Source organism: Phyllobates terribilis, unplaced genomic scaffold, assembly GCF_046119375.1.
Source record: "Phyllobates terribilis strain yellow unplaced genomic scaffold, ASM4611937v1 Scaffold_3__8_contigs__length_932513732, whole genome shotgun sequence".
NCBI lineage: Eukaryota > Metazoa > Chordata > Amphibia > Anura > Dendrobatidae > Phyllobates > Phyllobates terribilis.
The window spans coordinates 871,211,735-871,238,956 of NW_027362763.1; positions in this window are offsets into that span (position 1 = coordinate 871,211,735).

Genomic DNA, 27,222 nt, shown 5'->3' on the forward strand with positions numbered 1-27,222 from the left:
TGACAGTTGTACAGATACTACCGTCTAAAGCGCATGATACCAGCTCCTGTTCTTCCTCCTCCTTCTCTACCTCATTGTCCCCCAATGCACGTTGGGATGAGATGAGGCTGGACTGTGTGTAATCGCCCGCTACGGCTTCTTGATCCATCTAATCATACTCTGGCTGCAATGCCTCCTCTTTAATTCTCTGCAGAGAGCGTTGCAAAAGACAGACTAGTGTGATGCTGACGCTAATGATGGCGTCATCGCCACTCACCATCTTGGTGGACTCCTCAAAGTTTGTCAGGATGGTACATATGTCAGACATCCAGGTCCACTCCTGAGGTCTTATGTGTGGAGTCTGTCCTGAATATCGACGGCCTTGTTGCAGCTGGTACTCCACAACTGCTCTCTTCTGCTCACAAATCCTTTGCAACATGTGGAGGGTAGAGTTCCAATGTGTGGGAAGATCACACACCAGTCGGTGTGCCGGAAGCTGCAAACGCTGCTACAACACAGTAAGGGCGGCGGAAGCCGTAGCTGACTTCCGGAAATGAGCTGACAGGCGGCGTACTTTGACAAGCAGATCTGGCAACTCGGGGTACGATTTAAGAAACCGCTAAACCACGAGGTTAAGCACATGAGCCATGCATGGTATGTGTGTGATCTCGCCTCGCCTCAGAGCCGCCACCAGGTTACAGCCATTGTCACACACGACCATGCCTGGATGAAGGTTCAGCGGTCTCAGCCACAGATCTGCCTGCTCTTTCACAACTGTCCACATCTCACAAGCAGTGTGAAGTTTATCACCTAAGCTTATGAGTTTCAGCACAGCCTGTTGCCGCTTGGCTGAGGCAGTACTGCAGTGCTTCCAGCTTGTAACTGATGTGGTGATATCTGAGATGGAGGCTGAGCATGAGGAGGAGGAGGATGATGCGCAGGAGTTGTACACTATGGGGGCAACACTTACTGACTGTAACGGGTCTGGGAGGTGGAACCTCTGAGCAACGATACAAAGGGGCAGTCCTTGTAAGGAAGCGGGTGGCTCCCAGGGAAGGCGGGCAAGAAGTCACGGCAAGTGACGGGGACAGTCTCTGAGTAGAAGGGCAGGAGGTCACGGCAAGTGACGGGGACAGTCTCTGGGTAGAAGGGCAGGAGGTCACGGCAAGTGACGGGGACAGTCTCTGGGTAGAGGGGCAGGAGGTCACGGCAAGTGACGGGGACAGTATCTTGACGGGCGGGTGGTCACGGCAAGTGACGGTTAAGCCTCCAGATAGGCTAGCAGGCGTGTAGCAGGTGGACGCTCGCAGGTGAGCGGGCAAGAGTCTCTGGACAGGCAGGTGGTCACAGCTAGTGATGGCTAAGTCTCCAGGTAGACTAGCAGGCAGGTAGCAGGTGGACGCTCCCAGGTGAGCGGGGAAGAGTCTCTGGACAGGCAGGTGGTCACAGCACATGACGGCAGAGCCTCTAGGTAGGCTAGCAGGCAGGTAGCAGGCGGACGCTCCCAGGTGAGCGGGGAAGAGTCTCTGGACAGGCAGGTGGTCACAGCACATGACGGCAGAGCCTCCAGGTAGGCTAGCAGGCAGGTAGCAGATGGACGCTCCCAGGTGTGTGGGTAAGAGTCTCTGGACAGACAGGTGGTCACAGCACGTGACGGCAGAGCCTCCAGGTAGGCTAGCAGGCAGGTAGCAGATGAGCACTCCCAGGTGAGCGGGTAAGAGTCTCTGGACAGGCAGGTGGTCACAGCACGTGACGGCAGAGCCTCCAGGTAGGCTAGCAGGCAGGTAGCAGATGAGCGCTCCCAGGTGAGCGGGCAATCAGATCCATAGACAGACTGGCAGGGCTGGTAGGCAGACTGTCGGACCCCAGGAGTGCAATTAGATAGACAAGAATCAGGCAGGTATCAAGCAGGAATCTGGCAGGTAACTGGCAGGTATCTGGTAAAGGGACCTGAGGGCTGAAGCAGAGTGATAGGCTATGCAACAACAATGATCGGGCACCTCCATTTTGGAGGAGGTGCCTTATATATGGTGAGGTCCTCCGACCATTGGCCGGGGACTCCTTAGGATGGCGCGGTCGGCCCCTTTAAGAGAGGGGGAGCGCGCGTGCGCCCTTAGCACAGTAGCCGGGAAGCAGCGCGCGCTGCCAGCAGAGCGGGAGGAAGACGCCAGGCACGGAGTGGAGAGGTGAGGGGAACAGCGTCCCTGCCTAGCAGGAGGCAGGGACGCCAACGCTACAGTACCCCCCCCCCTTTAGGCCCCCCCTTTTTTAGGCCAGACAGAAATTTATCAAGGATGAGAGGGGCATGGATGTTCTCCCGGGGCTCCCATGTTCTCTCCTCAGGACCAAACCCCTTCCAATCCACTAGAAAAAAGGTCTTTCCTCTTACCCTTTTGGTGGCCAGAATGTTCTCTACCTCAAACTCGTTTTCAGCGGAAACCGGAGCAGGAGGCGTACCTGTAGACTTCGAAAAAGAGTTAAGTACCACGGGTTTGAGGAGAGATACATGGAAGGAGTTAGGGATCCGCAAGTTGGCCGGGAGTTTCAATTTATAGGCCACCAAATTGATTTGTTTGATAACTTCCAGTGGGCCGATGAACCGAGGCCCTAACTTGTAGGAAGGAATCTTGAGCCGGACATACTTGGACGAGAGCCAGACTTTATCTCCAGGACGGAATTGTGGAGGATCCAGGCGTTTTGTCAGCGTGTCTTTTCATCCGCTCGGACGACTGAAGGAGTGCTGATCGGGTACTCTCCCAAATGGAGGAGAATTCGCTAACGAGAGATTCCGCAGCCGGATTGTGCACCGAGGTGGAGACGGGAAATGGGATCCGAGGATGCTGACCGAAGACTACAAAAAACGGGGATTTGGAGGAAGATTCGCTCTCGTGATTATTGTAAGAGAACTCGGCCCATGGTAGGAGATCCACCCAGTCCGAATGGTGGGCATTAACGAAGTGCCGGAGGTAACTGGTCAGGATCTGATTGATCCGCTCCACTTGACCATTGGACTGTGGGTGGTAAGCGGAGGAGAAGTCCAGGGTGACGTCCAGCAGCTTACATGTGGCTCTCCAGAAGCGTGAGGTGAACTGAACCCCACGATCCGACACGATGTGGAGGGGCAGACCATGGAGACGGAAGATGTGGCGGATAAAGTCTTTTGCCAGCTCGGGTGCAGACGGGAGGCCCAGCAGGGGAATGAAGTGAGCCATCTTGGAAAAGCGGTCAGCGACCACCCAAATGACCGTACAACCGGCAGAGACAGGGAGATCCGTTATAAAGTCCATAGCTATATGCTGCCACGGTGCAGCAGGTACTGGAAGAGGAAGGAGGCGACCGGCTGGCAGATGTCTCGGAACCTTGTTGCGGGCGCAGGACACACAGGCTGAAACAAAGTCTATTACGTCCTTGTGCGGGGTAGGCCACCAGTAGTGCCGGGTAATAAGCTGGAGGGTCTTTTTCTGACCGGCGTGGCCAGCTAGCTTAGACGAGTGGCCCCAGTGTAGGATCTTCTTCCGATGAGGTAGTGTTACGAACGTCTTACCGGAAGGGAGACGATTTAGATTCACGGGGGCCACCTGCATTACTCTGGCGGGATCAATGATGTGCTTAGGCTCCTCCTCTAGATCAGACACCAGGAAGGATCGGGACAAGGCGTCAGCTTTGATGTTTTTGTCTGCCGGGCGAAAATGAATAACGAAATCAAAGCGGGCAAAAAACAAGGACCACCGGGCTTGGCGCGGGTTAAGTCTCTGGGCGCTCTGGAGGTAAGCCAAGTTCTTGTGGTCCGTGTAAATAATTACCGGGTGAAGAGCCCCCTCGAGCAGGTAACGCCACTCCTCCAGTGCCAGCTTAATGGCCAATAACCCTCGGTCTCCTATAGAATAATTGCGCTCAGAAGGGGAGAAGAGTTTGGAGAAGAAGCCGCAAGTTACCATTCTTCCGGAAGACGACTTTTGGGTAAGTACCGCTCCGGCTCCAGAGGAGGAGGCATCCACTTCCAGGAAGAATTGTATGTTGCCGTCCGGACGATGCAGCAGCGGGGCGGAAGAGAAAGCCTGTTTTAAGGAAAGAAAGGCTTCCTCTGCTTCGGGCGGCCATTCTCTGGGATTAGTGCCCTTACGGGTGAGCGCAGAGATTGGGGCAGTCTGGGAAGAGAAGTGCGGTATGAAGAGGCGGTAGTAGTTGGCGAAGCCCAGGAACCGCTGAATAGCCTTCAACCCCTCTGGTCGGGGCCACTTCTGGATGGCAGACAGTTTCTCAGGATCCATTCGTAGGCCGGTCTGAGAGATTATGTAGCCCAAGAATGGTAGCGAGGTCTGCTCAAAGAGGCACTTCTCATATTTAGCGTAGAGGTGGTTCTGCCTGAGCCTGAGCAGGACCTGACGAACATCCCTCCGGTGAGTGAGAAGATCCGGAGAGAAGACCAAGATGTCGTCCAGGTACACCACTACGCAGGAGTAGAGAAGGTCCCGGAAGATGTCATTGACCAACTCTTGAAAGACGGCGGGAGCGTTACAGAGACCGAAGGGCATTACCAGGTATTCATAGTGGCCGTCCCGGGTGTTGAATGCCGTCTTCCATTCATCCCCCTGACGGATACGGACCAGGTTATACGCCCCACGGAGGTCCAGCTTGGTGAAGATTCTGGCCCCCCTCAGACGGTCAAATAATTCCGGAATGAGCGGAAGGGGGTATTTATTCTTCACCATGATCTGGTTAAGGCCTCTATAGTCTATACAGGGATGGAGTGAGCCGTCCTTCTTTTTGACGAAGAAGAAGCCTGCTCCCGCTGGGAGGTCGATTTCCGGATAAATCCCCGGGCCAGATTCTCCTCAATATATTCAGACATGGACCGGGTCTCAGCAGCGGACAAAGGGTTAATACGCCCACGGGGAGGAGTAGCGCCGGGCATCAGGTCGATTGGGCAGTCGTATGGTCTATGAGGGGGTAATGTCTCTGCCTCCTTTTTATTAAAGACGTCCGCATAAGACCAATAGGGAACCGGAAGACCAGGTAGATTGGCTGGGGTAGGAGAAGGACGGACAGGATGGACGGGAACTAAACAAGTCTTATGGCAGTCCTGTCCCCAGCGAAGGACTTCTCCGGTCTGCCAATCAAGCACGGGTGCATGTTTCTGTAGCCAAGGTAGGCCTAGCAAGAGGGCGTGAGAGAGTTCAGGCAGAACATGAAAGAAGATGCTCTCTGAGTGCAGCATTCCCACCTGCAGGGTTATGGATTCGGTGATGAGTTGGATGGGATGTGGTAAGAGGCCCCCATCTACGGCAGCGACAGACAAGGGTACAGCTAGAGGTTTGGTGGGAATGCGGTATTTCTCTACCAGGGACTGAGAAATGAGATTTCCGGCAGCTCCAGAGTCAAGTTGGGCTCGTTCAAAATAATGGTTCTCCCCGCAGATGATAGAGACCGACAGCAACAGAGATGGAGAGGGTTTACTCTTTTCTAGGACGACCTCTCTGAGCGATCCTAGACACAGGCGTTTCCTGACCTCTCCGGGCAGGAACGGATCCGGTGCTCCTTACTGCCACAGTAGAAGCAGCTCCCCTCGGCTAGGCGTAACTCTTGACGGGTCTTGACCATCTTGGTTTGGTCGACCTGCATAGGCTCGGGTGAGTGCGCCTGGGGAGTAATGGGAGAAGTGACGGGTTTCTGGAAAGTAGGGGCTAGACGTGGAAACCTCCTCTCACGGGTGACCTCTTTGGCGCGCTCCTGGAACCGGATGTCTATCCGGGTGGCAAGAGTTATTAAGTCGTCGAGAGTGGTAGGAATGTCCCGACCGGCGAGTTCATCTTTAATACGGCTGGACAGACCCTCCCAAAAGACAGACACCAGGGCGTCGTTATCCCAGGCCAGCTCCGAAGCAAAGGTACGGAACCGTATGGCATATTGGCCCACGGTGAGATTTCCTTGACGGAGGCGTAGCAGAGATGATGCGGATGAGGTCTTCCGTCCTGGTTCGTCGAAGACTTTCCGGAAAGCCGTGAGAAAGGCTGGCAGGTTGGACACCAGGGGGTCTCCTCTCTCCCATAGAGGATTTAGCCAAGCCAGTGCCTCTCCCGTGAGATGGGACATGATGAAGGCTACTTTGGCTAGGTCGGTCGAAAACTGGTGTGCCAAGAGTTCGAAGTGCAGAGTGCACTAGTTATTGAAGCCCCATGCCTGGCTGGGATCTCCGCCAAAACGAGGAGGAGCGGAGAGGCGGGGACCGGGAAGAGATGCCATGGTGTTGATGGGCTGCGGCGGTGCCGGGGTAGTAAGTGTGCGTGTGGAGGCAGCTCCCGAAGAGGTAGACAATATGTCCAGGCGGGAGTTAACACTACGCAGATGACTCAGGATGGACTCCTGTTGGGACCTCTGACGAAAAAGTTCATGACACAAGTCCGAGAGCGAGGGAGCTTGGGTGCCACCGGGTTCCATGGCCCGAGCAAACTGTAACGGGTCTGGGAGGTGGAACCTCTGAGCAACGATACAAAGGGGCAGTCCTTGTAAGGAAGCGGGTGGCTCCCAGGGAAGGCGGGCAGGTAGTCACGGCAAGTGACGGGGACAGTCTCTGGGTAGAAGGGCAGGAGATCACGGCAAGTGACGGGGACAGTCTCTGGGTAGAAGGGCAGGAGGTCACGGCAAGTGACGGGGACAGTCTCTGGGTAGAGGGGCAGGAGGTCACGGCAAGTGACGGGGACAGTCTCTTGACGGGCGGGTGGTCACGGCAAGTGACGGCTAAGCCTCCAGATAGGCTAGCAGGCGGGTAGCAGGTGGACGCTCGCAGGTGAGCGGGCAAGAGTCTCTGGACAGGCAGGTGGTCACAGCAAGTGATGGCTAAGCCTCCAGGTAGACTAGCGGGCAGGTAGCAGGCGGACGCTCCCAGGTGAGCGGGGAAGAGTCTCTGGACAGGCAGGTGGTCACAGCACGTGACGGCAGAGCCTCCAGGTAGGCTAGCAGGCAGGTAGCAGATGGACACTCCCAGGTGTGCGGGTAAGAGTCTCTGGACAGGCAGGTGGTCACAGCACGTGACGGCAGAGCCTCCAGGTAGGCTAGCAGGCAGGTAGCAGATGAGCGCTCCCAGGTGAGCGGGTAAGAGTCTCTGGACAGGCAGGTGGTCACAGCACGTGACGGCAGAGCCTCCAGGTAGGCTAGCAGGCAGGTAGCAGATGAGCGCTCCCAGGTGAGCGGGCAATCAGATCCATAGACAGACTGGCAGGGCTGGTAGGCAGACTGTCGGACTGCAGGAATGCAAATAGATAGACAAGAATCAGGCAGATATCAAGCAGGAATCTGGCAGGTAACTGGCAGGTATCTGGTAACGGGACCTGAGGGCTGAAGCAGAGTGATAGGCTATGCAACAACATTGCTCGGGCACCTCCATTTTGGAGGAGGTGCCTTACATATGGTGAGGTCCTCTGGTCATTGGCCGGGGACTCCTTAGGACGGCGCGGTCGGCCCCTTTAAGAGAGGGGGAGTGCGCGCGCGCCCTAAGCACAGTAGCCGGGAAGCAGCACGCGCTGCCAGCAGAGCGGGAGGAAGACGCCAGGCACGGAGCGGAGAGGTGAGGGGAACAGCGTCCCTGCCTAGCAGGAGGCAGGGACGCCGACGCTACCCTGATATAAGGCCTGCAATCCTCGGTGTGGAGAGGATGTGTTCCGTCCCAAGGTTCGACTGGTCCCAGCTTCCACTATGCTTAACCAGTGTGCCGTCAGGGAGATGTACCGTCCCTGGCCACAAGCACTTGTCCACGTGTCCGTTGTCAGGTGGACTCTCCCAGTATCTGCGTTGTTGAGGGCACGGCAGATGTTTTGGGACGCAAGCTTGTGTAGTACGGGGATTGCACACAGGGAAAATAGTGTCAGCTGGGGACCGAGTACCGAGGGACGGAGCCACCGCCATAAGGTTGCGGAAGTATTCCGTCTCCACCAGCCTAAAAGGCAGCATTTCCAATGCAAGCAGTTGTGAAATGTGTGAATTTAGGACTGTGGCCTGTGGGGCATTGGCTGCGAATTTGCACTTTCGTTCAAAGGTCTGGGATATGGACAATTGAATGCTGCGGTGGGTCATGGACGTGGATGTTGATGCTGTTTCTTGAGAAACTGCCATAACAAGTGAAGACTGAGAGGAGGGGGCATCTTTGCATGCAGTATGGACAGGGGATTGCCTTGCACGCATAACAGGGGGTTCTCTTACACGCACAACAGCAGAAGAAGCAGTGGTGACAGCCGCTGACACTGTTTGTGGACCCTGGGTTTCACCCCACAAAGTCGGGTGCTTTGCTGACATATGCCTGATCATGCTGGTGGTGGTCAGGCTGGTAGTTTTGTCACCCCTTCTGATGCTGGCCTGGCAGGTGGTACAAATGGCCTTTTTGGGGTTATCAGAAGAGTCTTTAAAAAAATTGCAGACTCTGGAAGACCTACCGGTTGTACCGCCAACGTCCCTCGTGTTGGTGTTGTGGGGAACGGTTGCCCGCCTTCTGTCTGCGCCACCACACTGCTTCTTCCTGCCTGTTGGGGTGCTCTGCCTTCCTCCCCCTGTGTGCTGCTGGCCTCGCTCTGCGTGTCCTCCTGCCACGCTGGGTCAGTTACAAGATCATCCACCACCTCCTCCTCTTCCACTTCCGCACCTCGGTCCTCCTCCTCACTTCCTGGCAATTGTGTCTCGTCATCGTCCACCTCTTGTGACAAATTGCCAGCGTCGCCTGTGGCCGTGGCTGTACAAATACAGTTATTTGAAAAAGTTTGGGCACCCCTATTAATCTTAAGCTTAATGTTTTATACAGATTGGTGTTTTTGCAACAGCTATTTCAGTTTGATATATGTAATAACTGTTGGACACAGTAATGTTTCTGCCTTGAAGTGAGGTTTATTGTACTAACAGAAAATGTGCAATCTGCATTCAAACAAAATTTGTCAGGTGCATAAGTATGGGCACCTCACCTGAAAAGTGACATTAAAATTTAGTAGATCCTCCTTTTGCAAAAATAACAGCCTCTTGTCGCTTCCTGTAGCTTTTAATGAGTTCCTGGATCCTGGATGAAGGTATTTTTGACCATTCCTCTTTACAAAACAATTCCAGTTCAGTTAAGTTTGATGGTCGCCGATCATGGACAGCCCTCTTCAAATGATCCCACAGATGTTCAATGATATTCAGGTCTGGGGACTGGGATGGCCATTCCAGAACATTGTAATTGTTCCTCTGCATGAATGCCTGAGTAGATTTGGAGCGGTGTTTTGGATCATTGTCTTGCTGAAAGATCCATCCCCTGCGTAACTTCAACTTTATCACTGATTCTTGAACATTATTGTCAAGAATCTGCTGATACTGAGTGGAATCCATGCGTTCCTCAACTTTAACAAGATTCCCGGTGCCGGCATTGGCCACACAGCCCCAAAGCATGATGGAAACTCCACCAAATTTTTACTGTGGGTAGCAAGTGTTTTTCTTGGAATGCTGTGTTTTTTTGCATATAACTTTTTCATATAACTGTATTTGGCCATCATTACATGGGATCTCCTCTTCCACCACTTCAAGTGGAGCAGGCGAGGGGCACAAATATGGAAATGGACCAGTGAACAGCTCTTCAGAGTGTCCAACTGTGGGATAAGTTGCTGTCTGACGACACTCGGCATGGTGGGAGGAAGGAGCATCAGGGTGAGGAGGAGTTTGCGGTCGAGACTCACGGCTACTAACACTTGACCGTGTGGAAGACAGACCGGAGGTGGTGGTGCCCAGGTGACTGGAAGTATTGTCTGCTATCCAATTAATAGCCTGCTCACACTGATCAATTTTCAATAGTGGTGTTGTTGTGTGCTTCCCTAGTAATTCGCTCAAGACCTGGGAGCGAGAAGATGTGGCTGTTGGTTGTGGCACATTTTCACCTTGGCCACAGCCCCATTCTCTGCACGCACCATCACCAGAACGTCCAGTTCCACGTCCCTTGCCACGCACCTTGCCCATTGTAAATGAAGTAAAATACCTTACACTCGCACTATCAATGGAAAAAGGGTAAAAAAAGGAGATTAGAACCGTGGAAGAGGAAAACCACAGTTCTATTTCTCTGGCCTACACCAGAATCTTTTAAACAGATATATTTGTGTCTGAACAGTCAGCGAGACACACAAACTGTTTTTTTTTATGTAAAAAAGGCAAAAAGGTGGATTACACCCAGATTTGAACCGTGGAAGAGGAAAACCACAGTTCTATTTCTCTGGCCTACACCAAAATCTTTTAAACAGATATATTTGTGTCTGAATAGTCAGCGAGACAATCAAATTCCAATCTGACATTAGTCAATGACTTGTGCAGTGTTAAAGTGATTTTCCTCTTTTAGGCTATGTGCCCATGATGCAGAAATGAAGCAGAAAATTTCTGCAGCATTTCTGCATTTCCCTGGCAGAAAAACTGCATGCAGATTGTGCATGCGTTTTTCCTGCAGAATACATGCAGAATACATGCGGATTCACATGCGGATTCACATGCGTTTCCGCATGCAGATTGACAAGCGCTTTCCAGGCGATTAGCATCACTTGGAAAGTGCTTGACAACTAGGTCACACTATATAAATCCATGCAAACAGCATGGATTTATATAGTGTGACCGTAAAACAATGCTTAAAATAAAGCTATACTCAACCCTGATGTCCCGGCGTGTGCTGCAGCGCTCTTTCCTGTCTGGTTCCCGGCTGCCGGTATATCGCGAGACAAAGCGGTGAAGGGCCTGCGGTCACATGACTGTGACGTCACCGAACGTCCTTCAGCGCTGCCGGCATGCCGAGAGAAGTCGTTGGACTGGTGAATATAAACTTTATTTTTTATTTTATTCTTTTTTTTACAGGTACAATGGTACCCAGGTCTGGATGAGAGTCTTCTCTCCTCCAGAACTGGGTACCATCCGCACATAGAGACGCATAGAATACGCTTGTACAAATGTACAGACGCGCATTTTATGCATCTCAATGCAAGTCAAAGGCGGCGCTTCCGCTGCGCTTCCGCAAAATTAATGAACATGCTGCGGATTTATGAGCGCTGCAGAAACGCTGCGGAAAAATCCGCAGCATGTGCATTGACATTGCGGAATGCCATTGGGGACCATGGGGTGCGGATTACCATGCGTTTTTGATGCGTTTCCGCTGCGGAAATTCCGCAGCATAAACGCATGAAAAACGCATCGTGTGCACGCAGCCTTACAAAGGTGGACCCCAAATGACTCCTGTGATGTAAAATAACAAAGCCAGATGCCAGATATTATTCACGGTCCCCTGCACCAGTACTAGCTCCCTTACACTTAGTACTATCTTTTATATAGCTTGAATTATTTCTATTTTTCTAAAAGTGGGAATCCCCTTTATCTTAATCCTCTTAAAGAGAACCTGTCAGCATGATTTTGTAAGTAGAGTAAAGACATGGTTCTAATGGCACTGTAATACTGATTACATTGATACCTTTGGTGAAGAAATCCCCTTTGTTGTTCCTCTGTAATTAGCATTTGAAGTTTTCTACTAATTAGGTATTCTTCTCCTTGTCTGTGATTCCTCAGACCCTCCGACTGCCTCCAGTCTTTGAATGACAGGTTACTGCTGAGATTTCAAACAGAAGAGGCAGGTCATTCACAAACCAGAGGCAGGTGGAGGGCCGGGGTATCACAGACAGACAGGAGAAGACACAGTGCACATTGCACTGAAAACTAATTAGCAGAAAACCTCACATGGTGTTTAAAGAAGAACAACAAAATGTATTTCTTCACCAAAGAAATTAATTTTACAGCGCCATAACAAATATGTCTTTACTTTACAAAATCATGCTGACAGGTTCTCTTTAAGCTATTATAAAGAGTTATCAACATAGTGTGTTGTGAGTCATGCTAGCAATTGTTATGTATATTGTGGGGATTTACTCTCTTTGGCAGCTGGTAGCCTTCACACAGGCACAAGGTTCTTGTATCAAACAGCGAGGAGTTTACTATATTTCTATAAACAGTTCACAGCTCACAGAAGAAAATAGCCTTTCCTCGGCATAAAATATATAATAAAACCAAAATAGGCCATAAAGCAATATGGGCTCGCACATACAGATACGCAACAGCTTCTTCCCTCAGAGTCTGAACCACATCAAGAGGTCTTTCTGCCTCTCACTCCAGAGACCCATCCAGCTGCATCCTTACAATATATACTGCTGACAAATTGCTCAAAGTCAATGTAAACAGAGCCCTATATATCTGGTTAATGATTAGTGTTGAGCCACCCCCGTAGTGTTCAAGTTCGGTTCGGTTCGTCGAACACCCGTGTGTTCGCCGAACTGTTCGTCGAACTGTTCGTCGAACACCTTCGAGCACCGTTAAAACCAATGGCAGGCAAACAAAAACACATAGAAACACATAGAAAACACCTTCAAAGGTGTCCAAAAGCCGACAAACTGCTCAGAAGACACAACTAACACATGGAAAAGTGACAAGTACATATAGTCATGTGAAAATAAAAGAGGTGGAGGAGTAAAAGGAGGGGGAGACACAGATATAGGCATGTCATGCCCTTCTAAAATCCAAAAAGTGAGAAGCCGACACGGCCAGTCCGCTCCTGCCCGTGCCACCTCCGTGTCGCCGGGTTTGTGCCAGAGCCGCGGTGAACCCTGATGGCCAGCCCCCCTCTCCCAATACTGGTGCCTGTCCGCTGGTGGGTCGAGCGAGCCCCCCTGTGGTGGAGACAGCTCTAAGCTTTTTAATTTAAATTGTCTCTCTAATTTGAATGAATACACTTTAAATCCATTTACAAGGATCTATTGGAGGGCAAGTCTCATGCCAGCAGCCGCGTAATTCCAGCTCCAGTAGCGTCCACTAAAGCTGCTGCAGTTAAAAAGCTTTTATAAGGATCGAGCTCGGCTGTCCACCGCAAGGCATCCTACTGCCAGTCCCAGCCCCTATGCCTTGGGGTGCCTCCTGATGCTCTTCACTGAGTATCCCATGGTCCCGAAGCATTTCCTTTGAAAAAATTAAGTGTCTAAACTACAGGTGGTGTAGCTTGCTTAACAGCCGGGATAATCCGCTGACTAGCAGACACTGCTACTAGGCACAAAGTATTTCCTGGGCTAGATGCAGTTAAAAATTTGTAATTAGATACTCTCGTTGGATGCTGAGAAAGCATTCCATAGAGTCTCCTGGCACGCCATATATGATTCTCTTAAAAAGCTTGGGGTAGGGGTCTAGGGGACCCTTTTATAGCCAAAATCACGGCCCTGTATCGCAATACGTCACCTAGGCTGAAGATAAATGGAACTGTAGCACCCTGAGGGCTCGGTTGATACGGACGTATTGCACCTCACCCAGAGGTGTGATATCTCACTCTCAGGTAAGGATGGAGTGTGGATCAGGACCCGACACCTGCATGCATTACACCACATTGCCGTGGGGCAGGGCGACCAATATGCCCCTGAGATGGGCACGACAGTCCCTGTCCCTGGCTGGAGTGGGGGGAGGGAACACTGAGGAAGGGGAACCCTGTAGTGCAGGAGCAGGGAGGAAGCAGTTCCTGGGTGCATTGAGAAGGGAGTATAAAAGGTGGGCACCATCTTAGTTCAGTGCAGAGAAGTCTGAGCAGAAGTGGCAGGGAGCAGGGGCTCTGCATGAGCTCTGCTCCGGAGGCGGGCCTAGTAACAGAGGCCCAGGCCTGGAAGAGGGAGAAGGAAGCAAGAGGAGCGGAGAAGGCTCCAGGAACGAGGAATGAAGGGATCCCAGGGGTGCGGACGGGCGAGTCGCCACCGCACGCCCGAATCCACCTGCGTGGAGGGTTCAGGCCAAAGGGGGAGACCGGTCCCCGAACTAGTGGAGGCAGGAAACGACCCTCAGCTAGAAACCGGAGGCTCTGACATTTTATGTGGTGCAGCCCCTCGCAACACCCGCTAGGAAGGCACCACATAGGGTCAGGGAAACTGGCGCCAAGTTTACCAAGAGGAGGCCCGAGGCAGCCGGACAGAAGTGTTGGTAAGAAAGGCCAGACAAAGGACACACAAAGGGGGTCCTGTGAAGTGCTCCAAAGTTATCTGGGAGTTGTCTGAGCCCCTCACCTGGTGAGCACAGTACGACGTGGGCAGCCGTTACCTGCAGACGTGGTCTGGATAATAAGAACTGTGAGTAAAGGCCCTGGACTGCATCACTGACTCCGTGTCGTTACTGCTGCTGCCCTGCACCATCACCCCCATCCTCCGCATACACTGCCCTGAGGCTATACTCCTCCCGTGGGGAGTTATGCTACGCTCTGCTGCACCCACAACACCAGCCTCAGCGGTCTGCCCTGTAGCGGCGGTTCACTCTGACCGCAATCCACGGGTGGCGTAGTCGGACATTTAAACATCAAAACCACATAAATAGTTCCGCCACTGGTTTGACCGCCCTGAGCCACGGAACCGGGTCGCCGCCACGAAGACTACAACCACCAGCATCCACCAAAAAGGGTCCGGCTCCGGGTGTCCCAAGGCCCAGGGGGTGCGTCAGAACATTTTCATCACCTTTCACAATCACCAATGGGACAAGGCAGGGATGTCCTCTGTCCCCTCTCTTATACATCCTAGTGACGGAGCACCTGCTCTCATCAATTCGCCATAACCCCAATATTAGGTGGATTGAGGTGGGAGGCACCGAGTACAAGTGCTCTCTATTTGCTGATGATGTCCTAGTATATATCACTCAATCACATATATCCATCCATGCTGTTATGGCTGAAATAGATCACTTTGTTACATGGTAAAATTTTAAAATCAATGCAGCGAAGTCTGAGGCCCTCGATGTCTCCCTCCCCAAATCCATATAGGATTCCATCCAGTACAACTTTCCCTTTGCCTGGCCCTCACAGGGTATCAAATACTTAGGAATTCCTATTCATAGAGACCTCTCCCATCTATGTTATCTTAATTTTGGGCCCTTTATTGAACAATTCCATACAGACCACGGTTGGCAAGTTAGAACTGTAGGATTCACTACGTGAACCGCTGGTGTTTTGTGGAAAAGCACATGTACACCGCGTTCCAAATTATTATGCAAAAAGTGTTTAGGAGTGATAAGGGAAGAATTTGTTTGTTTGTCAGTTAAACTCATTGATGGTGATGTGTGTCAGGGCTCTTTATATCACTGTAAGCAATTGCAGACACCTGTGCTAATTAGTTTGGCAGGTGTGTCCAATGAAAGGCAAGACTACTTAAGAAGGCTCTCTCACATTATTAAGCAGCCTACATTTTCTGCCAAAATGGGAAAGAAAAAGGATGTGTCGGCTGCTGAGAAGCAACAAATTGTGGAGTGTTTAGGTCAAGGCATGACTACAATCAACATTGTGCGATGATCAGGATGAAGTGTCTTGGCAATCAAGAAGTATGTAGCTGATTCACAGTACACACGTGTGCGTGCTGATAAGGGCAAATTGAGGACTCTTTCCTACAGGCAATTACGTCAGGTTGAAAGAGCAGCGGCAAAAAAGCCTTGTCATAGCAGCAGACAAGTTTTTGAAGCTGCTTGTGCCTCCAACGTCCCCCGAACAACAAGATGCAGGGTCCTTCAGAGGTTTGCAGCTGTGCATACGCCATCCTGTCGACCTCCTCTATCCACTTCACACAAGCAGAAACGGCTCCAGTGGGCCAAACATTACATGAAGACTGATTTCAAAACTGTTTTGTTCACGGATGAGTGCCGTGCAGCGCTCGATGGTCCAGATGGATGGAGTGGAGGATGGCTGGTTGATGGACACCCCACGCAAACACGGCTACAGCGCCAACAAGGAGGAGGTGGAGTAATGTTTTGGGATGGAATCATGGGGAGAGAGATTGTCGGCCCCTTTAGGATCCCTGAAGGCGCTAAAGATGAACTCCATAATGTATGTGGATTTTCTCAAACAGCACTTCCTGCCATGGTTCAAGAAGAAGAACCGTGTATTTCACAGCAAGATCATTTTTCTGCATGATAATGCACCATCTCATGCTGCACATAAAACATCTGCATCTCTGGCTGATATTTGCATAAAAGGGGACAAACTTATGGTGTGACCCCCATGCTCCCCTGACCTCTACCCCATTCAGAACCTTTGGAGCATCATTAAAAGGAGTGTCTATGATGGCGGGAGGCAGTTCACATCTAAGCAACAGCTCTGGGAGGGCATTCTGTCCTCATGCAAAACAATTGAAGCAGAAACCATCCAAAACCTGACAAATTCAATGGACGAGAGAGTTCAGAAGCTCCTTTCGAACAAGGGGTCCTATGTGAAAATGTAACATCACCTAGAATAAAGTTTTGAGTTGAAAACTGTTTGATTTCAGTTTCTAACAACCTGCTAATGCTTATAATTTCAAAAATGACCATTTTTTTGGTCTTTATTAAAATGAAAAGGTTGATCGAAAAGTTTGGGGGATCTAAGAGTGTGGCAACCCAGTAGTCATGATTACTTCGAATTCTGACAATATGAGGGTCATGCTGCAGGTAGTGCAGCAAGAAGGCACTTATGTGTCTTGCGCATCTCGGAGCCCCAAAATTATTTTCCGGGCTAGATGCAGCTAAAAATTATTTTTAATTTTAAATCTGGTGGAGCTTATTATAGATGGCCTAATAGGATCAGTGCTGCACACTGCTACAAAGCCCAAATTATTTTCCAGTCAAGATACAGATAAACATGATTAGTAATTTGAAAGCTTAAAACGTTTGGTAGGGTGATTTTAACCAATCATCAAGCTTTTACTCTCCCCAGGATGACACAGGGGTAGAAAAGTCGTTTCGGATCCATGATTTGTTCATCTTTATGAACGTGAGTCTGTCTACATTATCAGTGGAGAGCCGCGTGCGCTTATCTGTCAGCACACCACCAGCAGCGCTGAACACACGTTCAGACAGAACGCTGGCTGCGGGGCATGACAAGATCTCCAAGGCGTAAGTGGCTAGCTCCGGCCATTTATCCAGATTGGAAGCCCAAAAAGAGCAAGGGTCCAGTGACACAGTCGTGGCTTCAATGTTTACTTGGAGATACTCCTGTACCATCGTCTCTAGGCGTTGACTATGTGTCAGACTTCTTGTCTCCTGTGGCCTTGCAAAGGATGGGCTAAAAAAGTGGTGAAATGATTCCGCAAAATTGATGTTACCAGCAGATACTGTGGTTCTGTTACGGTTTGAGTGCTGAACACTTGACGGTCCCACGGTTGGCAAGTTGGAACTGTGAGATTCACTACGTGCACCACTGGTATTTTGTGGAAAAGCACATGTAAGATACTGCAACAGTCTCTGCTGATACTCCTGCATGCGTGCATCCCTTTCTATGGCAGGAATAATTTCTGCAAATTTACTTTTGTACCGGGGATCTAACAGTGTGGCAACCCAGTAGTCAGGATTATTTCTAATTCTCACAATTCGAGGGTCATGTTGCAGGTAGTGCAGCAAGAAGGCACTCATGTGTGTTGCGCATCCAGGAGCACCAAGTCCCTGTTGTGTTGGTGGCGAGGTAACAATCATGCTTCCTTCCTCTGTCCTCTCCCCCCAACCTCGCACAACAGAAATGTGATCAAGGTCTCCCTCATCTGATGAGTCTTCCATCAGTTCGTCCTCCACTTCTTCCTGGGCTCCTGCACCTTCCTCACTAGTTTGGCTGCTACCATGCGCCCTGGTAAAACCATCTCCCCCACCCTCACATGCCTGCCGCCTTGGTGCTGCCGACCTTCTGGACCTTGCAGATGTTAGCCCTTCCGCATACAACTCCTCCTCCTCTACTTCCTCCACCTCCTCTTGTGCCACCACCTGACTCCGAATTCTGTTTAACATGTGCTCCAGCATGTAAATCACCGGAATAGTCATGCGGATAATGGCATCGTCAGCACTAAACATCTTCGTCGCCATTTCAAAACTGTGCAGAAGGGTGCATAGGTCCCTGATCTGAGACCACTCCTCCAGCGTGATTTGCCCCACCTCTGAATCTCGTTGGCCCAGGCTATACGTCAGAACGTATTGCACCAGGGCTTGTCGGTGCTGCCACAGTCGCTGCAACATGTGCAGAGTTGAATTCCACCGGGTAGGCACATCGCATTTTAGCCGGTGAAGTGGCAGGCCCAACGACTTCTGTAGAGATGTAAGTCGCTGAGCTGCGGGATGCGAACGGCGGAAGTGAGCACACAGCGACCGTGCCCTCTGCAGAAGGCCATCTAGTCTGGGATAGTGGGCTAAAAATTGCTGGACAACCAGGTTCAACACGTGAGCCATACAAGGCACGTGTGTGACATTGCCCCGGCGAAGGGCCGCACCCAGGTTTGCAGCATTGTCGCACACGGCCTTCCCTGGTTTCAGGTCCAGTGGAGACAACCATTCATGAAATTGGTTCTCCAGAGCTGACCACAACTCCTCAGCTGTGTGACTCACATTTCCCAGACATTTCAATGTAAAAACCGCCTGATGACGTTGAGCCCTACTGCCAGCATAGTAAGGAGGTGTGCAGGATCCCTTCTGCGCAGTTAGAAAGCTTGTGGCATGACCAGACAGGCTTTGGGTGCAGGTGGAAGACCGAGAGGAGGTTGAGGAGGCAGAAGCAGTGAGGAACTTTGACATAAAGAGGATTGACGCACAACTCGTGGGGACGGCAAGACTTGGACAGCAGCCCCTTGTCCTGCTGTCACCATAGTTACCCAGTGCCCAGTCAGCGACATGTAACGCCCCTGTCCATGCCTACTCGTCCAAGTGTCTGTGGTGAAATGCACCCTGTCACACACAGAGTTTCTCAAAGAAGCGGTGATGTTGTTTGCAACATGCTGGTGGAGCGCAGGCACACCTTTCTTTGAGAAGTAGTGCCGACTGGGCATCTGGTACTGGGGCACTGCGACGGACATAAGGTCTCGAAAATCCTCTGTGTCCACCAGGCGGAAAGGCAGCATTTCTGTAGCCAAGAGCTTGCAGATGGTGAAATTCAACCTCTTAGCTTTCTCATGGCTAGGAGGAAATGGTCTTTTACTTGTCCACATCTGAGGGACCGAGGGCTGGCTATTGTGCTTAGACGGGGTTGATAAGGGTGTCCCCGGCAAACTGCCGGTCTGTGAGGAAGATGCAGGCGGACATGTTAGGTTGCCTTCATGCAAAGGTGGTGCTATCGATGTCGGACAGCGCTCAACACCAGCTGGTGTTACCACCTCCAAAGAAAATGATGACCTGCCAATCACGCTGGCTGTTGCGGGTAAAGAGGTGGCAGGTCTGCGCCCCAAAACAGGTGTGACTGCTGTCCCCCCAGTCACAGAGGATGAAGAGGCCGCGGATGCACAAGATATGGCAGACGGTGGTTGGCCCGGCCGGCTAGGCCGCATTGTAGCACACTGAGCTTCCCACTGCAACTTATGCTTCATGTCCATGTGCCGGTTCATGCATGAAGTACTCAAACTATGTACTTTTTGGCCTCTACTTAGCTTTTGCTGACAAATGTTACAGATAACACGAGTTGGGTCATCTTTATCGATATGAAAAAATGCCCAGGCTATGCAAGGCTTAGCACCCATGCGACCTGAAGAGCCACCACGACTTGTGGTGAGAGGCAGAGTTGTGTTTGAGGATGCAGTTGTTGACGTGCTTCCAGTACTACGTCTCTGTCCAGAAGGCGCAACCTGACCTCGTCGTCACTAGCATCTTCCTCCACCTCCTCTGCTGACCTCATCTCTTGGCTGACTGTGGGTTGACAGTAAGTGGGATCTCCGACCTCATCATCATCACCCTGTGCGTTATCACACCCGTCGTCCTCAGAGCCAACCTGTTCCTGCCCTGACAAAAAACTAAAGTTGTCGCTCCAATCAGGTATTTGAGTCTTATCATCGTCTTCCTCATTGTCTCCACCAACAGGAGTTACAGTTTGGGAATGAGGGTCTACATTATGGTCAGAACCTTCTGCGTCTGGTCATGGATCCGACTCATAAAGATTCTGGGCATCAGTGCAGATCATTTCCTCGTCTGGATTCACAGAAGCGCTGGAGTCGACCTCTGATTCCCAGGCTATAGTATGAGTAAACAGCTCTGCAGACTCAACCATCTGTTCTACCTCATACTCAGATGGGCAGCTGGAGATTTGGGAGCTGTGAGGAAGCAAGTGCGATTTGGGTGACACCTTTGAGGACTGGAGTATTTGTGATGTTGAAGTTGATGTGGAGGAGAGCCCACTTAAAGGAGCACTTGATATCCGTTGAAGCACCTGCTGTTTTTGTGCCTCATCTGGAATTTGTAGCGATTGGCGTGGCCGTAAGAAAGGGATCTTATCACATTGTCCGCTTAAAGAAGTAGACATTTTAGTTTGGCTGGAAGATGGTCTTTCTTCTGCAGATGTTACTGTTGCTTTAACACCTACCCCACGGACACAACCTTTTTTCCCCTTCCCAGCACGCCTATTCCCCTTTCCACCAGCAGCAGGCCTTTTTCCACTCATTTTGGTGGTTAACTAATTCACAACTCTGGAGTTGTTTGCACAAAAAAACAATGGATGGTAACCGAGCAGAGCTGAGTGGCCAAACTGTGGTATTAGGCCAAAACTATTGGCTGGGTTAGATGCAGAAAAAAATTATTTTGAATTTGCAACCTGATGGAGGTCAGTATAGATGGACTAATAGAGAAAGTCCGACACACTACTAGAAGGCCAAATATTTTTTCAGAGGTAGATGCAGAAAAAAATATATTCAGTTTGCAACCTGATGGAGGTCAGTATAGATGGGCTAATACAACAAGTCCCGCACACAGCTAGAAGCCCAAATATTTTTTCAGAGGTACTGTAGATGCAGATAAAAATTATTTTTAATTTGCAACCTGATGGAGGTCAGTATAGATGGACTAATAGAGAAAGTCCGACACACTACTAGAAGGCCAAATATTTTTTCAGAGGTAGATGCAGAAAAAAATATATTCAGTTTGCAACCTGATGGAGGTCAGTATAGATGGGCTAATACAACAAGTCCCGCACACAGCTAGAAGCCCAAATATTTTTTCAGAGGTACTGTAGATGCAGATAAAAATTATTTTTAATTTGCAACCTGATGGAGGTCAGTATAGATGGACTAATAGAGAAAGTCCGACACACTACTAGAAGGCCAAATATTTTTTCAGAGGTAGATGCAGAAAAAAATATATTCAGTTTGCAACCTGATGGAGGTCAGTATAGATGGACTAATACAACAAGTCCCACACACAGCTAGAAGCCCAAATATTTTTTCAGAGGTACTGTAGATGCAGATAAAAATTAGTTTTAATTTGCAACCTGATGGAGGTCAGTATAGATGGACTAATAGAGAAAGTCCGACACACTACTAGAAGGCCAAATATTTTTTCAGAGCTAGATGCAGAAAAAAATTATATTCAGTTTGCAACCTGATGGAGGTCAGTATAGATGGATTAATAGAACAAGACCCACACACAGCTAGAAGCCCAATATTTTTTCAGAGGTAGATGCAGAAAAAAATATATTCAGTTTGCAACCTGATGGAGGTCAGTATAGATGGACTAATAGAACAAGTCCCACACACTGCTAGAAGCCCAAATATTTTTTCAGAGGTACTGTAGATGCAGATAAAAATTAGTTTTAATTTGCAACCTGATGGAGGTCAGTATAGATGGACTAATAGAGAAAGTCCGACACACTACTAGAAGGCCAAATATTTTTTCAGAGCTAGATGCAGAAAAAAATTATATTCAGTTTGCAACCTGATGGAGGTCAGTATAGATGGATTAATAGAACAAGACCCACACACAGCTAGAAGCCCAATATTTTTTCAGAGGTAGACGCAGAAAAAAATATATTCAGTTTGCAACATGATGGAGGTCAGTATAGATGGACTAATAGAACAAGTCCCACACACTGCTAGAAGCCCAAATATTTTTTCAGAGGTACTGTAGATGCAGATAAAAATTAGTTTTAATTTGCAACCTGATGGAGGTCAGTATATATGGACTAATAGAGAAAGTCCGACACACTACTAGAAGGCCAAATATTTTTTCAGAGCTAGATGCAGAAAAAAATTATATTCAGTTTGCAACCTGATGGAGGTCAGTATAGATGGACTAATACAACAAGTCCCGCACACAGCTAGAAGCCCAAATATTTTTTCAGAGGTACTGTAGATGCAGATAAAAATTATTTTTAATTTGCAACCTGATGGAGGTCAGTATAGATGGACTAATAGAGAAAGTCCGACACACTACTAGAAGGCCAAATATTTTTTCAGAGGTAGATGCAGAAAAAAATATATTCAGTTTGCAACCTGATGGAGGTCAGTATAGATGGACTAATACAACAAGTCCCACACACAGCTAGAAGCCCAAATATTTTTTCAGAGGTACTGTAGATGCAGATAAAAATTAGTTTTAATTTGCAACCTGATGGAGGTCAGTATAGATGGACTAATAGAGAAAGTCCGACACACTACTAGAAGGCCAAATACTTTTTCAGAGCTAGATGCAGAAAAAAATTATATTTAGTTTGCAACCTGATGGAGGTCAGTATAGATGGACTAATAGAGAAAGTCCGACACACTACTAGAAGGCCAAATATTTTTTCAGAGGTAGATGCAGAAAAAAATATATTCAGTTTGCAACCTGATGGAGGTCAGTATAGATGGATTAATAGAACAAGACCCACACACAGCTAGAAGCCCAATATTTTTTCAGAGGTGGATGCAGAAAAAAATATATTCAGTTTGCAACCTGATGGAAGTCAGTATAGATGGACTAATAGAACAAGTCCCACACACTGCTAGAAGCCCAAATATTTTTTCAGAGGTACTGTAGATGCAGATAAAAATTAGTTTTAATTTGCAACCTGATGGAGGTCAGTATAGATGGACTAATAGAATGATGCTATGCCCAAAAGATTTTACTTCACTAGGTGCAGTAAAAAAATTGGTATTCTATACACAGGTGGTATATCTTGCAACACAGATAGGCTACTCCACTGACTAACACACTCTGCAATAGGCCAAAAAGGATTAGCTTTGCTAGATTCAGCCAAATGCTGTGAAAAAAACTTGCACAGCACTGGCACAGACCTGCCTGGCAAAAACTGATAGGAACTCATGTAACCTAGTCCTGAAAAGGACTGCAATTACAATTAGTCTTTACTCCCACAACCGATCTATTTAAGAGCACAGACCTCCCTGATAAAAGTCGTAGGAAATGCTGTAACCTAGTCCTTAAAAGGAATGCAATCACAACTATTCCCTACTCCCAAGCTATCTGTATATTTGTGCGAAAATTGGCTTGAAATTAACAAGGTATAGCGCACACAGCAACAGCGGTGCCGTCTAACACGCAGCTGCAGCAGTGAGAAAATGGTGGCGACGGGGAAAATGGCTTGGTCTTATAGGGCAAGGACATGTGACATACACTGCCAATGACACATGCCCTTGCTTGTGTGAAAAAAGCACTTCGCTCCGTGTGTGCGCTGCTGATAGGCTGACAGATTGCACCTCCCCACTGTAAATGCGGGAAAGAGAAAAAAAAATGGAGATCTTCATTGTTCCTGCATAGATCCATCCCCTGCCCCTCCCCCCACCCCGCTGTACACTCAAACTGCGTATTAACATTAATTTTCATCATTACTGAGAAAAAATCCAGTTATGATTTTGGTGCACGAACAGTTATCGAACATAACCTCGAACAGCCGAATTTTTCTCAAATTGTTCGTGTTCGCCGAACGGCTCGAACACCGCCCAAAACAGCTCGAATTTGAGATTGGCGAACAGTTCGAGTAGAACAACGCTCATCTCTATTAATGATGACAATAGCATATCAGCTGTATAGTACTTGCCCAGATGACAGATTTGATTGACACTTACATTTCTGCATTAACACATTAGCAGTAGGAAAAAACTCAGCAATCAGCAGTATAGCCCATTTAAGATCATGCCTACTATTGATAAAATGACTGGGGAATATATTTATCAGGGACATAATTATACTGGATACAATGGTTGCAGATGCACTCAGGCCTATGGAGACTCCAAAGTTCCCTTTGGTTCATATAAGAAAACCAATACTAATAAAGACCTGTGATAATTTGGGACCGTGTTGGAGATTTTGCACTGGAACCCACAAGCTTCAAGTTATGGCACTGAAGACACCCTTTACTGTTTGTCAACTGCTGGTGGTGTAACATGAAGCTTGTGGGCCCCAAGGCCAAATCTTCAACAAGGCTCCCAACTATCATGGGTCTTTACTAGTGATGAGCGAGCATGTTCGCTACTGCTCGGTGCTCGCCCGAGCATCTCACTGCTCGAGATGCTCGGCGCTCACCGAGTGTTTCCGGGGTTGCTCGACGAGAGCTCGGGTCCCCTCCCTGCATGTTTGGAGATCTTTAGAGAGCCAATGAACATGCAGGGATTGTCCGCCACACACTGTAATGCCGCAGCCATGTTGGTTGTGGCATTACAATGATTGGCTGGCCGCACAGCGTCATCAGGTCTATATGAAACCTGGCACCACCATGCTCATCACAGTATACTCTGTAATCAGGCAGTGTAGGGAGAGTTGCTGCTTAGCTAGGGAAAGATTTACTTGTTTCTTAGTTAGTGTAGGTTGTAGCGTCAGCGTCCCTGCCTCCTGCTAGGCAGGGACGCTGTTCCCCTCACCTCTCCGCTCTGTGCCCGGCGTCTTCCTCCCGCTCTGCTGGCACCGCGCGCTGCTTACCGGCCACGGTTCTTAGGGCGCGCGCGCTCCCCCTCTCTTAAAGGGGCAGCGCGCGCCGTCCTAAGGAGTCCCCGGCCAATGGCTGGAGGACTTCACCATATATAAGGCACCTCCTCCAAAATGGAGGTGCCCGAGCAATGTTGTTGCAAAGCCTTCACTCTGCTTCAGCCCTCAGGTCCTGTTTCCAGTTATCTGCCAGTCACCTGCCAGATTCCTGCATGTTACCTGCCAGTCACCTGACAGATTCCTGCCTGTTACCTGCCAGTCACCTGCCAGATTCCTGCTTGATACCTGCCAGATATCCGTTTACCTGCTTGCAAGCCTGCGGTCCGACGGTCTGCCTTCCGACACCTGTCAGTCTGTCTATGGACCAGCCTGCCCGCTCACCTGGGAGCGCTCGTCTGCTACCTGCCTGCTAGCCTACCTGGAGGCTCCGTCGTCACTTGCCGTGACCACCTGCCTGTCCAGAGACTCCTGTCTGCTCACCGGGGAGCGCTCATCTGCTACCTGCCTACTAGCCTACCTGGAGGCTCCGCCGTCACTTGCCGTGACCACCTGCCTGTCCAGAGACTCTCGCCTGCTCACCTAGGAGCGCTCACCTGCTACCTGCCTGCTAGCCTACCTGGAGGCTCTGCCGTCACTAGCCGTGACCACCTGCCTGTCCAGAGACTGTCCCTGTCACTTGCCGTGAGTATCCGTTCTTCTACCCAGAGACTGTCCCTGTCACTTGCCGTGACTACCTGCCCTTCTACCCAGAGACTGTCCCTGTCACTTGCCGTGACTACCTGCCCTTCTACCCAGAGACTGTCCCTGTCACTTGCCGTGACTACCTGCCCTTCTACCCAGAGACTGTCCCTGTCACTTGCCGTGATTACCTGCCCGTCTTCCCTGGGAGCCACCAGCTTCCTTACAAGGACCGCCCCCTTGTATAGTTGCTCAGAGGTTCCGCCTCCCAGACCCGTTACAGTTTGCTCGGGCCATGGAATCCGGTGGCACCCAAGCTCCCTCGCTCTCGGACCTATGTCATGAACTGTCCCGTCAGAGGTCCCAACAGGAGTCCATCCTGAGTCACCTGCGGAGTGTCAACTCTCGCCTGGACACTCTGTCTGCTCCACCTGCAACCACCGCTAGTGTCATGACTCGCAACCCGCCAATACCATGGTATCCTGTCCCGGACCCCGGTTTTCTGCACCTCCTCGTTTCGGAGGTGACTCCTCTCAAGCTCGGGGCTTCATAAACCCGTGCACCCTGCACTTTGAACTCTTGTCCCACCAGTTTATCTCCGACCGGTCCAAAGTAGCCTTTATCATGTCCCACCTCACGGAGGAGGCTCTGGCTTGGCTAAATCCTCTGTGGGAGAGAGGAGATCCCCTGGTGTCCGACCTGCCAGCCTTTCTCACGGCTTTCCGGAAAGTCTTCGACGAACCCGGACGGAAGACCTCATCCGCATCGTCTCTGCTACGCCTCCGTCAAGGAGATCTCACCGTGGGCCAATATGCCATACGGTTCCGTACCCTTGCTTCGGAGCTGGCCTGGGATAACGACGCTCTGGTGTCTGTCTTCTAGGAGGGTCTGTCCGGCCGTATTAAAGATGAACTCGCCTGTCGGGACATTCCTACCACTCTCGACGACTTAATAGCACTTGCCACCCGGATTGACATCCGATTCCAGGAGCGTGCCAGAGAGGTTACCCGTGAGAGGAGGTTTCCACGTCTAGCCCCCACCTTCCAGAAACCCGTCACTCCCTCCGTTACTCCCCAGGCACACTCACCTGAGCCTATGCTGGTCGACCAGACCAAGATGGTCAAAACCCATCAAGACTTACGCCGTGCCGAGGGGAGCTGCTTCTACTGTGGCAGTAAGGAGCACCGGATCCGTTCCTGTCCAGAGAGGTCGGGAAACGCCTGTGTCTAGGATCGCTCAGAGAGGTCGCCCTAGACAAAAGTAAACCCTCTCCATCTCTGATGCTGTCAGTCTCTATCACCTGCGGAGAGAACCGCTATTTCGAATTGGCTCAACTTGACTCAGGAGCTGCTGGAAATCTCATTTCTCAGTCTCTGGTAGAGAAATACCACATTCCCACCAAACCTCTGGCCGTACCTTTATCTGTCGCCGCCGTGGATGGGGGCCTCTTACCACATCCCATCCAATTCATCACCGAATCCATAACTCTGCAGGTGGGAATGCTGCATTCTGAGAGCATCTCCTTTCATGTTCTGCCTGGACTCTCTCACGCACTCTTGTTAGGCCTACCTTGGCTCCAGAAACATGCACCCGTGCTTGACTGGCAGACCGGAGAAGTCCTTCGCTGGGGACAGGACTGCCATAGGACTTGTCTAGTTCCCGTTCATCCTGCTCGTCCTTCTCCTACCCCAGTCAGTCTACCCGGTCTACCGGTTCCCTATTGGTCTTATGCGGATGTCTTCAATAAAAAAGAAGTAGAGACATTACCCCCTCATAGACCATACGATTGTCCAATCGACCTGATTCCCGGCTCTACTCCTCCCCGTGGGCGTATCTACCCTTTGTCCGCAGCGGAGACCCGGTCCATGTAGGAATATATTGAGGAGAATCTGGCCCGGGGATTTA